Source organism: Lynx canadensis, chromosome C2 (assembly GCF_007474595.2).
Source record: "Lynx canadensis isolate LIC74 chromosome C2, mLynCan4.pri.v2, whole genome shotgun sequence".
Lineage (NCBI taxonomy): Eukaryota > Metazoa > Chordata > Mammalia > Carnivora > Felidae > Lynx > Lynx canadensis.
Genome location: NC_044311.2, coordinates 1,073,668 through 1,089,381, shown reverse-complemented (window position 1 = coordinate 1,089,381; position 15,714 = coordinate 1,073,668). Strand labels below are relative to the sequence as shown.

Sequence of the window (15,714 nt, the reverse complement as noted above, 5' to 3'; positions counted from 1 at the left end):
GTGGGTGAGAGGGGTGGACCCTACTGGGCAACTCCTGGGCCAGTGGAAAACATACCTCACAATTTCCTGCCTGAGGACTGCTGGCCGGAGAAGTTAGTTCTCTGGTACCGTGGCCTCACTCTCTGTGGCAAGCCAGCGTGCCTACCCCCAGAGGTGCCCTCAGGCAAGGGGATGCAGATGTTGGCCACCGGAAATGGGGGGAGGTGGACGCTCCTGGGGGGACAGGGCTGGGCTTGCCTGCATCTACTACATGGGTCAGTACAGGACCAAGAGTGTCCATTGGCTTGTATTCCCCATTCACAGATGCCCCCAGATTTGAGCTAATAGTCTGCGAGAGTACAGAAGTAGGTATAGAGATATACACCCAGGATTGAAAGATGTCTATCAAGTAACTTTCAATTTGTGTCCCATTAACAGAACCCAATAGTAATGGTTATATATACTGAATTTAGTGTTTTTTCATAAATCCTTTCTTTACCTTCTAATTAGTATAATTATATTGCCTTGTATTTTTGTGTTAAACACATATTTTATTAAATATGGGTACTTCAAGTGTTTACTTAACAATTAAGTCTATTTTAATCACCTGCTTTAACATTTCTTTTTCAGGGACGCCTGGGTGGCTCACTCAGTTAAGTGACTGACTTCAGCTCAGGTCATGATCTCACGGTTCATGGGTTCGAGCCCCGCGTCAGGCTCTGTGCTGACCGCTTGCTCAGAGCCTGGAGCCTGCTTCGGATTCTGTCTCCTTCTCTCTCTGCCCCTCCCCCGCTTGTGCTCTGTCCCACTCTGTCTCTCAAAAATAAATAAATGTAGGGGCGCCTGGGTGGCTTGGTCGGTTAAGCGTCTGACTTCAGCTCAGGTCATGATCTCACTGTCTGTGAGTTCGAGCCCCATGTCGGGCTCTGTGCTGACAGCTCAGAGCCTGGAGCCTGTTTCAGATTCTGTGTCTCCCTCTCTCTCTGCCCCTCCCCTGTTCATGCTCTGTCTCTCTCTGTCTCAAAAATAAATAAACGTTAAAAAAAATTTTTTTAATAAATAAATAAATGTAATAAAAAAAAACCCTTTTCTTTTTTAAGGCATTGCGAGCCTCAAAGACAGAAAACAACCCAAGCCTCTGTCACCATTGGAAAGTCTCCAGTTAAACACCATAGAACGTGGAGAAATTAGGGGCGAAATTTAGAAGAAAAATGAAGGACTCAGGAGATGAAATGTCAAGGCCCTTAGCTCTCACCTGATTAATTAGGGGGCGGGGCAGCAGGGTTGTGTGCATCGCACCTGCCCTGGGTGGTGTTGTCTTGGGCTTCCAGGCACTCAGTGGCTGACAAGTGGAGAATGACTCTTGGAGTCTACTTTGTAGACCCAACCTGACAGTTCCAACTGATCCATGGGCCTCTCTTACGTCTTGCTTTTTATCTCTCATCTTAAAGAAAACAAATTGGAAGCAAAAAAAAAAAAAAAAAAAGGAACTATTGTTGGATGATAAGTCAGAAAGTTGCCATTTGCCTCCTAGAGCTAGTGGGCCTTAGTACGTGTTCTGAATACAGTATAAAATTATCACGGGCAGCCAAATGTCCATCGATGGATGAATGGAGAAAGAAGATGTGGTATACACACACACACACACACACACACACACACACACACACACACAATGGAGTATTACTCAGCAATAAAAAAGAATGAAATCTTGCCATTGGCAACTACATGGATGGAACTAGAAGGTATTATGCTAAGCAAAATTAGAGAAAGACAAATATCATATGACTTCACTCGTATGAGGACTTTAAGACACAGAACAGATGAACACAAGGGAAGGGAAGCAAAAATAATATAAAAACAGGGAGGGGGACAAAACATAAGAGACTCTTAAATATGGAGAACAAACAGAGGGTTACTGGAGGCGTTGTAGGAGGGGGGGTGGGCTCAATGGTTAAGGGGCATTAAGGAATCTACTCCTGAAATCATTGTTGCACGATATGCTAACTTGGATGTAAATTTAAAAAATAAAATAAAATAAATAAAAATAAAAAAATATATCACAGGCAGCAATTAATGAATAATCATGAAATCCCCAGAGTAGAATCAATCAGGTTTTTCTGGAAGCCTCGAGAGGGCTTATATTTATCTTTGTGGTTTTTTCAAATACAAGCTGATTAAAATGAGGTATCTTATTTTTCTAATTAAATTACAGTTTAAAAATTATTAATGTGACCTTTGTGAACACAAGCTCTAAATTATTCCCGGGAAAAATGTGCCTTCTCTAAAATCAAATGTTTCTTTTTAAAAAAATTTTTTTTTTCAACGTTTATTTATTTTTGGGACAGAGAGAGACAGAGCATGAACGGGGGAGGGGCAGAGAGAGAGGGAGACACAGAATCGGAAACAGGCTCCAGGCTCCGAGCCATCAGCCCAGAGCCCGACGCGGGGCTCGAACTCACGGACCACGAGATCGTGACCTGGCTGAAGTCGGACGCTTAACCGACTGCGCCACCCAGGCGCCCCTAAAATCAAATGTTTCAATAATCATCGACTCACTAGACCATAAGCTCATTTATGGATAACTCATTTATAAGGATAACATTCCAACTAGCACTACAATCAAGGAGATGAATAATTGAGAGATAAATACATTTTATCACAAGCAAGTAGTAATAGATGATCTTTGTTGAAATTATGCAATTTGTATTAATTTTCTTTGATCAAAATTTACAAAAAATTAAGAGAAGCTTTTTTGAGATATGTTCATAGAATGTTAAAAATAACACCAATTGGATATTTATATTACCCATTAAAGCATTTGTCATTTTTACAGGGGTTTTAACTGTCAAAATCAAAACAATTTCATGTATTATTGGATATCCAGTCTGTTCAATGGGATATGGATAGGATAAAGTGACAAATCTCTTTTTGTACCTTAGAATTTCTGAAAAATTAAATGCTTATTAAACCTGAATTGTGTATTTAATTTTTTTTAATTTTTTTTAACGTTTATTTATTTTTGAGACAGAGAGAGACAGAGCATGAACGGGGAAGGGTCAGAGAGAGAGAGAGACACAGAATCTGAAACAGGCTCCAGGCTCTGAGCTGTCAGCACAGAGCCTGACGCGGAGCTCGAACTCACGGACCACGAGATCATAACCTGAGCCGAAGTCGGACGCTTAACCGACCGAGCCACGCAGGTGCCCCTGTGTATTTAATTTTTTAACGTTTATTTCTTTTTGAGAGAGAGAGAGTGAGAACAGGGGAGGGGCAGAGAGAGAGGGAGACACAGAAGCCAAAGCAGGCTCCAGCCTCCGAGCTGTCAGCACAGAGCCCGACGTGGGGCTGGAACTCACAAACCGCGAGATCATGACCTGAGTTGAAGTCGGATGCCACCCAGATGTCCCTTGAATTGTATAGTTAAAGGATGAAAATATTTAGCTCACAGGTACCCAGAGAGCAGTTGCTTGGCACATAGTATGAAACAGTGGTCAAAGACCTGCCTCCCAGGGTGCACTGGGCAGGAGTTGTAGGGCCTCTGCAGGGTGGGGTAGTTTTCTTCACAGGTGCATGCATGGGTGTGTGCATGCGTGCGTGAGTGAGGGTGGCCGCACGATGGCACCGTCAAGTGGAGGGGTAAGAAAGGTTACTCTCAACAACTATGTTAGGCATCTGCCTATAGGACCTGTTGCCTCTTTAACAAATTACCCCAGACATAGCAACTTAAAACAGTAACATATTTATTATCCACCAGTTTCTGAGAGCCAGCGATGTGGGAGTGGCTTAGCTGGGTGGTTCTGGCTCAAGATGCCTCCTGAGGTTGCAGTCAAGATGTCAGCTGGGGCTGCAGTCATCTGAAGGTGTGCCTAGGGCTGAAGGATCTGCCCCCCTAGGTGGCTCTCTCTCGTGGCTGCTGGTAGGACATACCTCAGTTCCTCACACATGGACCTCATCATTGGACTCTGTATCTGTGCTGGTGACGTGGCAGCTGGCTCCCCGAAGAGGACAGGATCAGAGAGAGTAATCAGGAAGTTGTGATGCCCTTTTAATAACCTAATCACCATAGTCACACCACCATTTCTGCATCCTTCTATTTATTAGAAGCAAGTCTCTAAGTCCAGCCCATTGTCAAGGGAGGGGAATTAGGTTCCGTCTTTGGAATGGCAGGGACCAAGAACTTGACATTTTATTTATTTATTTATTTATTTATTTATTTATTTATTTATTTATGTTTAAGTTTATTTATTTGTTTTGAGAGAGACAGAGACGGTGTGAATGGGGGAGGGGGCAGAGTTAGAGGGAGAGAGAGAGAATTCCAAGCAGGCTCCGCACCATCAGCATAGAGTCCGGGATGGGCCTCGAGCTCTCGAAACTGTGAGATTATGACCTGAGCTGAAACTGAGAGTCAGCCACTTAACCAACTGAGCCACCCAGGTGCCCCTGAACTTGACATTTTATTAAAAATTCTTTCTTTTTTTAACGTTTTATTTATTTTTGAGACAGAGAGAGACAGAGCATGAACGGGGAAGGGGCAGAGAGAGAGGGAGACACAGAACGGAAGCAGGCTCCAGGCTCTGAGCCATCAGCCCAGAGCCCGACGCAGGGCTCGAACTCATGGACCACGAGATGGTGACCTGAGCCGAAGTCGGACGCTCAACTGACTGAGCCACCCAGGTGCCCCTGAACTTGACATTTTAAATCGGCACAGTGCAGCAAGTCCAAGGATCAGATGATTCAGCCACCTTACCCTCACATTCCAGAGCTTTCTCCCATCTGTACCTTTCTGGGTGTTTGTGGTATATTCCCAGCGCTAACGTTTAATACATGCATGCTAATGCCACACAGCTAAAATAAGTTGAGGAATCAGTTTGTGATGAAAATGCTGTATAGACAATCCTGTTTTTTTCCAGAAGGTACAATCTAACACATCAGAACACTGTCAACTATGAGCCTGTTTGGATGGCAGCCCAGTTCATTCTGAGAACTTCTCCAGCATTATTTTGTCATATCAACATAACCAGTTGTTTTTGGAGGCATGTCCTCAGCCTAAACTTGTCCTAAGTTGGGGCCACAGAAGTGCTTGCTGTGCCAAAGAGAGGAGGACACTGAGGAGGCCTGAAAATGACGTTTCTGGACAGTCACTCCAAAATGAACCACTTCACAACGATTTGCTGGAGGAACAAATACTTCAATGCATCAGTCATTAGACGCATTTATATTCAATGGGCTTAAATTTCACAGTACCTCTTAGTAGCGGTGGTGAGCTCTGAGGGGATGGGGGGAAACGGTGAGAAGTGTACCCTCAGCTAATTGTGTGGAAAGACTGCACTTGAAGCAGCTCCATTCAGCCTACTCCACGTTGGTGCTGTTTCCAAGCCAGCGCAAAGCATGGTCAGGAGAAGACACCCGATCAACGCTGACTGCATGAACAAGCCAGCTGGCTCGGGGGGAGGCATCACCCCCCGGTCGTGGAGAACTTGCCATCCCTGCCTGGCACCGGATCTTCTCTCTTTCCCCGCGCGAGAGTTTACGCAGAGTGGGTGACTATCCCAGGCGGCCAGAAGAGTCTGGAAGGTCTGCTTCCAAAACTCCCATTCTCTCACTATACAGCAACAGAGTAGATGCACGCACACCCAAATAAAACGGTGCCTTCTTTCACTTGCAGAATTCTGCCAGACAGGACTCTTTTAAAACCGGCTTTTCCCCGGTCACATTACATTGATAATTAACGTTCATAATAGTGACCTTGAAGGTCTGTCAGACGCTGAGGAACCTAATGAATAATTAAGAGAATGAAATGGTTTTCAAGAGGATTTCATGCTTCGTGCGTTTTGCATTCCAAGACGTTTAGATGGTCGCGGTTGATTGTCTAATTCCCCAGTCACACAAGGGAACAAGAGGATTTACTGTGTTTCAATGGTTCTGCCGTGATAAGTTATTCGGGAGTATATCACCCCAAACCTGAGGCATGTTACAAATCGTCGGCCAGCTCTAGCATAGCCGTGCGAGCTGCAGCCACAGGGAGGTGCTGGATTGGAACCACTCACAAGCCATTGTTTTCCTTCTAGATTAAAAAAAAAAAAATTGTTGGAGGGGCACCTGGCTGGCACAGTTAAGCATCCTACTCTTGATCTCGGCTCAGGTCATGATCTCACAGTTCGTGACTTCAAGCCCCGCATCGGGCTCTGCGCTGATGGAGTGAAGCCTGCTCGGGAGTCTGTCCCTCCTCCCTCTCCCGCTTATGCGCATGCGTGTGTGTTCTCTCCTCTCTGTCTCTCTGTCTCCCTCTCTCTCTCTCTGAAATAAATAAATAAACTTAAAAAATTTTTGGAATTAAGGATAATTATCAATAAAATCATATACCAAAATACTGTTCTTGTAATTAAGGAACCATCTGTTGCCCTTATCCATTTTTAACATGTTTAAAGAATCTGATACAGGATTGATATAAAAAAATTAGCTGGAAAAATTAAACTACTCCAGGTGGCCCCTCATATCCCAGTGAAGCCTTACTCTTTTCTCTTGCTGCTCCTGATATCTGCAGATACATTGCCCCACTTGGAGAGAATTCAAAATCACAAAAATTTACTGCGGAAAAAAAAAAAAAATCAAGTCCGACCCTCATCTTTGGCCGTTGAAAACAAAGATCCCAAAGGTGGTCTGACTTGCCGCGAATTACACAACAAGTCATCGAGGCCCGGGAAGAACCCACATTTCTCAATTCCCGAGGAAAGATCAGAGCCACATCGAAGCCAGCGGCTACGAATGCGCACGCTCAGCTATCACAGCCAAAGACACCAAAAAAGCACTGGGAAATGGTACTTCAATCAGCGCTTTTGACCACTAAGACTGAAGTCCCAGGGTGCCTGGGTGGCTCAGTTGGCTAAGTGTCTGACTCCCGATTTCGGCTCAGGTCATGACCTCGCGGTTCGTGGAGTCTGAGCCCCGTGCCTGCCCACTACGCACTGTCAGAGTGGGGCCTGCTTGGGGTCCTCTCTCTGTCCCTCTCTCTGCCCCTCTTCGGCTCTCTCTTACTCTCAAAATAAATAAACATTTAAAAAGAAAGATTGAACTCAGGTGTGATCTATTTTAAATATCTCAAATCGAAAGGATTTAAGTAGTTTTAAGCAGAAAATTAGAGCACGCGTGGTATTTCTCATCTTTAGAGTCTCTGAGCCTCAGAGACATGCACTTTAGTAATCTGCATCTTTTCAGGCTCTGGTTCATCTTCAGAATGGAGGCCACGACCAGAAAAGAGCGTGGGCAGCTGGAGCTAATTCTGCAGAGCTATGCCAAGTGCGGGAAAAGGGATTACTTGGTGCAATCGTTAGATCCTTACCACACGCATACACACAGCTGAAGCATCGAGAATAAACTGTATTCATGCCACTTTATTCCTAAAGATTTCAACATGCATCTCCTAAGAATAAGGACATTCTTCGTGTTGGTGAGAAATGATATTTAGAAACCAAGATCTCCAGGGCCACCTGGGTGGCTCAGTTGGTTAAGCGTCTTTCACTCAGGTCATGATCTCCCGGTTCGTGGGTTCCAGCCCCGCATCAGGCTCTGCACTGTCAGCTTGGGATCCTCTGTCTCCCTCTCTCTCTCTGCCCCCTCCTGCTCACATGCTCTCTCTCTCTCTCTCTCTCTCTCTCTCTCTCTCAAAAATAAATAAACCATTAAAAAAAAAAAAAGGGGCACCTGGGTGGCGCAGTCGGTTAAGCGTCCGACTTCAGCCAGGTCACGATCTCACGGTCCGGGAGTTCGAGCCCCGCGTCAGGCTCTGGGCTGATGGCTCAGAGCCTGGAGCCTGTTTCCGATTCTGTGTCTCCCTCTCTCTCTGCTCCTCCCCCGTTCATGCTCTGTCTCTCTCTGTCCCAAAAATAAATAAAAAAAACGTTGAAAAAAAAAAATTAAAAAAAAAAAAAAAAAAAAGAAACCAAGATCTGGGGGCAAGATGTGTTCACTGACACTAGGGTATTATTACATCTTGGCCTTTTCAGTGGACAGGAAAGACATACACTTTTGAAGGTGAGTTCATATGGACATTCTCAATTCAAATTTAAACTTACAGTGTTTTATTTTAACTTCTTTGATTTAATATTTGCTTTGCATCTTTTTTCTTACACTGAAAGTCTTGGTGGGTATAATATTTATTTCCCCCTAATTCAGAGTTACATGTTTTCTCCTAGTTCAGAATTGTCATACTATAACAACAAATTTTTTTAATTTAAATTTTCGTTAGTTAATATACACGGCAATATTGGTTTCAGGAGTAGAATTCAGTGATTCGTCACTTACATTCAACACCTGGTGCTCATCACAACAAGTGCCCTCCTCAATACCCAGCACCCACCTAGCCCATCTCCCACCCACCTCCTTCTATCAAGCCTCAGTTTGTTCTGTATCATTGAGAGTTTCTCGCGGTTTGTTTCCCTTCTCTTCCCCACTTCCAATATGTTCATCCATTTTGTTTCTTAAATTCCACATATGAGTAAAATCACATGGTATTTGTCTTTCTCTGATTGACTCACTTTGCTTGACATAATACATTCTAGCTCCATCCATGTCATTGCATCTTTTTGATGGCTGAGTAATATTCCATTGTATATATATCTTCTTTATCCATTCATCAGTCAGTGGACCTTTGGGCTCCTTCCACAGTTTGGCTATTGTTGATAATGCTGCTATAAACATTGGGGTACATGTACCCTTTCAAATCTGTATTTTTGTATCCTTTGGGTAAACACCTAGTGGTGCAATTGCTGGGCTATAGGGTAGTTCTATTTTTGGTTTCTTGAGGAACCTCCATATTGTTCTCCAGAGTGGCTGCACCAGTTTTCATTCCCACCAACAGTGCAGGAAGCTTTCTCCAAATCCTCACCAACACCTGTTGTTTCTTATGTTATTAATTTTAGCCTTTTTAACAACAAATTTTTGACTGAAGTTTAAGATCTGTTTCTAGTCACCTATCTTTGGATCATATCCCACAAAGGGTGTATAATCAGAGCACTGAAGTGATTCTGTTCTTTGTGTAGCTATGTTGCCACATTGAAAATAAAGTTAGGTTCATTTGTTCCAATTTGTTTTCTGGTTTAGGAATTTATTCTAGTCTTTTTTATTCCAAAAATTTTTAAGTCTATTTATTTATTTTTGAGAGAGGGGGGAGAGGGAGAGAGAGAGAGAGAGAGAGGCCAGAGAGAGAGGGAGAGAGTCCCAAGCAGGCTCCATGCTGTCAGTGCAGAACTGGATGTAGGTCTCGATCCCACCAACTATGAGATCGTGACCTGAGCCCAAATCAAGAGTCCAATGATACTTAACCGACTGAGCCACCTAGGTACCCCCATTTTAATTTTTTAAATACGCAAAACATTTACATGATCCCAAAGTACAAACTGGGTGAACGGGTAACCAAACTCACTGAAGTTTCACTTCCAACCTTCCCCCTTCCTTCATCTCTCCACCTCCTAGAGCAAACAGTTTTATTGCTTCTTTTTGAAAACAGAAGCACATATGTAAGTATATTCTTATTCCGCCTTTTATTCTCAAACACAAAGTACACAGTACATGCTCTGTGTACTACTATGGGCTAAAGCTAAAAATATATTCTGGAAATTATCTCAGTTCATAGACATTTGCCTTCGTATTTTTATGACTGCCGCATCTCTAATTTGTGTATGTATTGCCGTTTATTTGCCCACTGCCCCATGGGTGAACATTTAGGTGATTTCTGGCATTTTGCTACTGCAGACAATGTTGTATTGCACAACCTTGTGCAAATTTATGGACGTGTACTTTCAGGATAGCTTCCTAAAAGTGGGGCTGCTGGGTCAAAGGTTAATACGTATGTGATTTTGCTAAACTTTGTCAAATCCCCTTGCATAAGGTCTGTTCTGTTTCGTGCTTTCCTCTCAATAGAAAATGTCATCAAACTTTTAGGTTCAGGAAAGTTTTAATGTGCCTTTCTCTTTTATAAGGGAACATGAGCATCATTTCATACGTGTAAGGGACGACTCACATTTCTTTTTCTCTCTTTTCTCACATTTCTCTCTGTCCATGACTCTTGTCTATACTTGTGTCCAATTGGGGGTTTCTCCATCTTTAAGGGTTCTCTGTATACTTGCCCTCATCTGTGAGATAACTTGCAAATGCTCTCTCCTGGTTTGTCATTGCCTTTTGACTTGGCTTACTAGGGTGCTTTGTTTTGTTTGTTTTGGTAGTAAATGTTATCAATCTTTTCCCCATTTTGTTCCTGGATTTTGAAAGGCCTTTTTCACTTCCAGGTTATAAAGTAATTCACCATGGGATACTTCTTTGGTTTCACAGTTGCATTCGGATCTCCGATCCATTTGGAGTTTATTTCAATGTGAGGATTAGATGCGCTTTTAAACTTTTCCAAGGGGCTATTTGTCCCAACATCATTTATCAAAAAGCCTATCTTCTCCTCAGACAGAAATAGCTTGATTGATTATTTGTCACTGGAACAAACACCTAGGCAGCAATGAGGTCCACAAAAAGACACTTTTACTCTACTGTGGAACAGATCTGCTCCCTCGCTGTTTGGAACAGAGAGGAACAATGCTCACAACAGGCTCTGTCCTACCAATGCCACTGTAAAAAAACCCTCCTAAGCCCTCTTCACTTATGCCCTTTTGCCCTTTGAATAAGCCACGTGTTCCCGGCCAGAGCCTGGCTGATGCCAACAGCATCAGAAATAAATACCAACCTACCAGCAAAAAAGGTGGGCAGCGTGGCTCTACTCTGTCATCCCCATTTACAGAGTTTACAGAGTAAGGCCGAAAACAATGCGATCACACCACAGTTAGAAATCCAGAGGAATATGATCTATCTTGATTATCTTCCTTAGTCACTATGGAAACCTCTGGTCTAATTTGTGATTCGTTTCACCAATTAAGCCCATCCTCAAACACCTAAGGTTGAACTGCTCCTAGGATGTTAAAGAAAGTTTTCCCTGCCTCTGAAGACAGTTTCACTGAAAGCATTCCTAAATGTTTTGAGACGGTATTCTCTCTGGGGTGGTTGCTTTCAAGTCAGACAGGAGCATGTGCAGGCTTTGGTATGTTTGCTTAAAAACCAAAACCCTACCCCCATTACTTAACAGCCAGACCCCAAGGGCTACTTCCTGGGTACATTTCTTTACTCTGCTATTTCTGTACTTAATTTCTTCACATTTAAAAAGGCTCCAGCAAGAACTTTTAAGTGTCTCCGACTATTATAAGTTGCTTAGTTGACCAGTGGAAAACTTCCATAGGAAGTTTATTAGTCTACTGCCGAGTCATGTTCCAAGTTTGACTTAGCTGTGTTTCAGTGAATACTGACCTTGGGAATAAACGCTAACTGTCTCACTATGACATGATGTAAAAACAAAAGGTTCCAGGAGTTCTATTTCTCATGTTTGTATGAGGGGCACTTCCTAATCTTTTATTTTGAGCAGAAGTGACAGAGAGGGGGAGAGAGCAAACAGAGAGTGCTCCTGTCTGGTGCTCTCCCGCTCTTTCCATACTCTCATTTTACAGCAGGTGTCACTTTGATTCTCAGTCAGACTTTGAGTTAAAGGGTTAATATAATAATGTCATGGTAGAAGGGACCTTAGAAGTCATCTAATCCAGCCCCATATTTTACAGGGAGGAAACTGCAGCCCCAAAGGAATGTTGTTCAGGGAGCCATGGTTGTGCCGGGTCACAGGTATCCACTTTCTTTACATCTGAAAGGGTAAATAGGTGTTGGTCACCTCTGGGGGTACAAGTCTGAAAGGTAAAGACTAGTTTGTTATAAAAGGTGGGAAAGAGGGAAAGCATTTTTGCTTCCCAAAGGACAAAATTCTCTTCCACCTTCCAACTGGTGCTGAGGTATCACCACAGGTTTCCTTACAATGGGTGTAAGAATTCTACCATTAGAACACCATTCTCTCAACTACTGGGGCCAGTCCAGGAGACTGGACTACACAGTATTCAAAGCATTCAAACCGCCCAGTGTCTAATTCCAAACTACTTTTCAGCCATATCCCCTTGGGCTTTGGAAGGAGACAGTCTGAAGACTTTTGGATGCTGATGCAATCACTGACCAGCAGTGTGACGACATGTGTATAGACTTAACTTTTCTGGGTCTTGGTTTCTTCATTTGAAAATGAGGATAATACTAGTTCAGAAATCAGAGGTTTAGAAAGGTATTAAAATATCTTAATACACAAAGAGCGGTAGGTAATACACAAACATGAAAGCTGCCTGAGGTCACTTGCAGCTAACAAGAGACTGACCAAAAAACTTACAAGGAAAAACTGGGGAATGAGATGTCCACGAGGGGTTTTGCAAAGATCCAACACGTTCTTGGGAACATACAGGTCACAGGCATGCACAGGGCAGTGTGCAACTCTCACCTCTCCCCGAGCTTGAGGTTCTATACAAACAGGAAGTGAAGACTAAGACCAGCATAGAAAATGTCTGCCCTGACACATGCACGAAGGCCCTCACGAAAAGCTGGGAGACTTACTGGATCCAGGAATACAAGGAAATCGGTAATTATTGCTTATTACTAAGCTACTTTGGGAGCAGGTGCTTTGGAAGCCACATATCACAATCCAGATTTTGCAGAATTCGATCAGGAAAGTCATGAAACCCAACAAACAGCAGCAGTGACAACAGTGAACAGCAGGAACTATCGCAAACCCTGGGAAGGGAGGGAAGAATCTGATTTCCAGAGCTCCCGTGTTATTATTACATAAAGTGTCCAGTTTTCAACAAAAAATTATGTCATCCAAACACACACACACACACACACACACACACACACACACACACACACAGGAAACACGGTCAATAGAAACTGTGCCTGAGGAAGGTGAGATGTTCAACTTACTAGATAGACTTTAAACCAACTATTATAAATATATTCAAAGAAGTAAAGGAAACTAAAGATGTTTCACCAAATATAAAATATCAATAAAGAAATAGAAATTATAAAAAAGAATCAAATAGAACTTCTGGAGTTGTAAAGTACAACTGAAATGAAAAAATCACCAGATAGACTCAAAATGAGTAAAGATGAACAGAGTGTCAGAGATCTGAGGGAAAATACCAATATTATCTAAATATACATAACTGAAGTCTCAGAAGGAGAGAACAGAAAGGGGCAGAAAGATTATTTTTTAAAATATGGCAAAAACATCACAAATTCGATGAAAGCACTAATCTGCACAAAATAATGCAACAAACTTCAATTACAACAAACTCAAAAAGGTTCACATACAGACACATCAACTAAACTGTCAAAAGCCAAGGAGAGAATCCAAAAACAGCAAGAGAGAAGAAACTCATATACAAGAGGTCTTCAGTAACATTAGCAGTTGACTTCTCATCAGAAACCATGGAAGCCAAAAGGCAGTATGATAATATATTCAAAATGCTAAAAGAAAGATTATCTACCAATTCTTTTTTCCTAAGTTTATTTATTTATTTATTTATTTATTCTGAGAGAGAGAGAGAGAGAGAGAGAGAGAGAGAGAGAGAGAATGCAAGTGGGAGACGGGCAGAGAGAGAAGGCAAGGGAGAATCCCAAGCAGGATCAGCATCGTCGGCGCAGACCCCGACATGGGGCTGGAACTCACAAACCATGGTCATGTCCTGAGCCAAAACCAAGAGTCAGACGCTTCACTGACTGAGCCACCCAGGCGCCCCATCTACCAATTCTATATCCAGCAAAACTACCCTTTAAGGATGAAGGAGAAATTAGGGGTGCCTGCATGGCTTAGTTGGTTAAGCGTCCAACTTCGGCTCAGGTCATGATGTCACGGTTTGTGAGTTCAAGCCCTGTGTCGGGCTTTGTGCTGACAGCTCAGAGCCTGGAGCCTGCTGCAGATTCTGTGTCCCCCTCTCTCTCTGCTTGTGCCCTGTCTCTCCAAAATGAATAAATGTTAAAAAAAAATTTTTTTTAAAAGAATGAAGGAGAAATTAAGACTTTCCTAGATAAACAAAAACAGAGAGAATTAACCATTAGCAAGCCTACCTTATAAGAAATGTTAAAGAGAACCCTCAGGCTGAAATGAAAGGACACTAAGCAGAAACTTGAATCCATATGAAGAAATAAAGCATACCAGTAAAGGTAAACACATATGTAAACATAAAAGATAATATAAATGTACTTTTGTTCGTAACTCCTTTATTTTCCTATCTGATTTAAAAGACAATTGCTGAAGCATTAATTATAAAGCTGTTGATAGAATTATAATATGTAAGGAAGTAATGTGTTTGACAATAATAGTGCAATGAAGGAAGAGTGAATGGAGCTAGTTTGGAGCAAAGTTTTGTATACTATTGAAATCAAGTTAGTATTAATCCATACAAGATAGTTTTAACTGTAGTTTTAATTCCCAGGCAATCTCTAAGAAAAATAGCCCCAAAATACAGTAAAAGAAACAAGGGAATTAAAATGATATACTATAAAATACCTATTTAACACAAAAGAAGGCCATAATGGAGAACAAAAACCATGTCACTTATGCAGGGGACAAACAACGAATAAAGTGGTAGATGCAAATCCTACCTTATCAATAATTGCACTAAGTGCAAATGGAATACACATCCCAATCAAAAGGCATAAACTGGGAGAATGGATACAAAAACAAGACTCAACTAGATTGAAAGATACAAAAGGGGGAAAGTAAAAGGATGCAAAAATACATACTGTGCCAACAATACCCAAAAGAGAGCTGTTGTGGCTATACTAATATCAGGCAAACTGGATTTTAAGCCAAAAGTTGTTACCAGTGAAAAAGAATTAAACTTTATAATGATAAAGGTTTCAATCCCTCAGGAAGATATAACACTTATAAACATACATGTAGTTAACAACAGAACCACGGAATGCAGAACTGAAGGGAAAAATAGAAAATTTAACAATTATAATTGGAGACTTCAATATCTCACTTTCAATGATAAATAGAGTAACGAGGCAGAAGATTAACAAGGAAATAGAAGACTTGAGCAGCGCTACAAATCAATGAGACCTGACAGAAATCTATAGAACACTCCGCCCAACGAAAGCTTTCTTCTCAAGTGCACATGAAACATTCCTCAAGGATTATCATATGTCAGGCCATAAAATAAGCCTCAATACATTTAAAAGAATTTAAAACATATGAGTAATGTTTTCTGATAACAAGTAATAAAACTGGAAATCAATAGGGGCACCTGGGTGGCTCAGTCAGTTGAGCGTCGGACTTTGGCTCAGGTCATGATTTCGCAGTTCCGTGATTTCAAGCCCCACATTGGGCTCTGTGCTGACAGCTCAGAGCCTGGAGCCTGCTTCAGATTCTGTGTCTCTCTCTCTCTCTGCCCCTTCCCTACTCATGCTCTGTCTCTCTCTGTCTCTCAAAAATGAATAAACGTTAACAAAAATTAAAAAAAAAAACCCTGGAAATCAATAATAAAAGAAAAATTGGTAAATTCTCAAATATGTGGAAAGTAAGCAACACACTCCTAAATAAACAACAGGCAAAAGAAAAAAATCACAAGAGCAATCAGAAAATAATCTGACCTTAATGAAAATGAAAAAACGAGACAGTAAAATTTATGGAATAAATTTTCCACTTTAATAAAGTAAAAAAATAATAATAATACAGGCAAACTAAACCAAAAGCAAACAGAATGAAGGAAATAATAAATGTTGGAGAGGAAACAAATAAATAGAAAAATAATAGAAACTATAAAAGAAACC

At 41.8% G+C, this 15,714-nt stretch overlaps 1 long non-coding RNA gene across 1 annotated transcript in view; it reads right to left on the bottom strand.

Annotated features, from left to right (window-relative positions):
• Positions 1-3,705: 3,705 nt before the first annotated feature.
• The window catches only part of LOC115523376, a 30,124-nt gene continuing 18,115 nt past the window's right edge, over positions 3,706-15,714 (bottom strand). The window contains exon 2 of the long non-coding RNA XR_003971717.1: positions 3,706-3,970. This is a non-coding gene — a long non-coding RNA (uncharacterized LOC115523376). The remainder of the gene's footprint in view (positions 3,971-15,714) is intronic.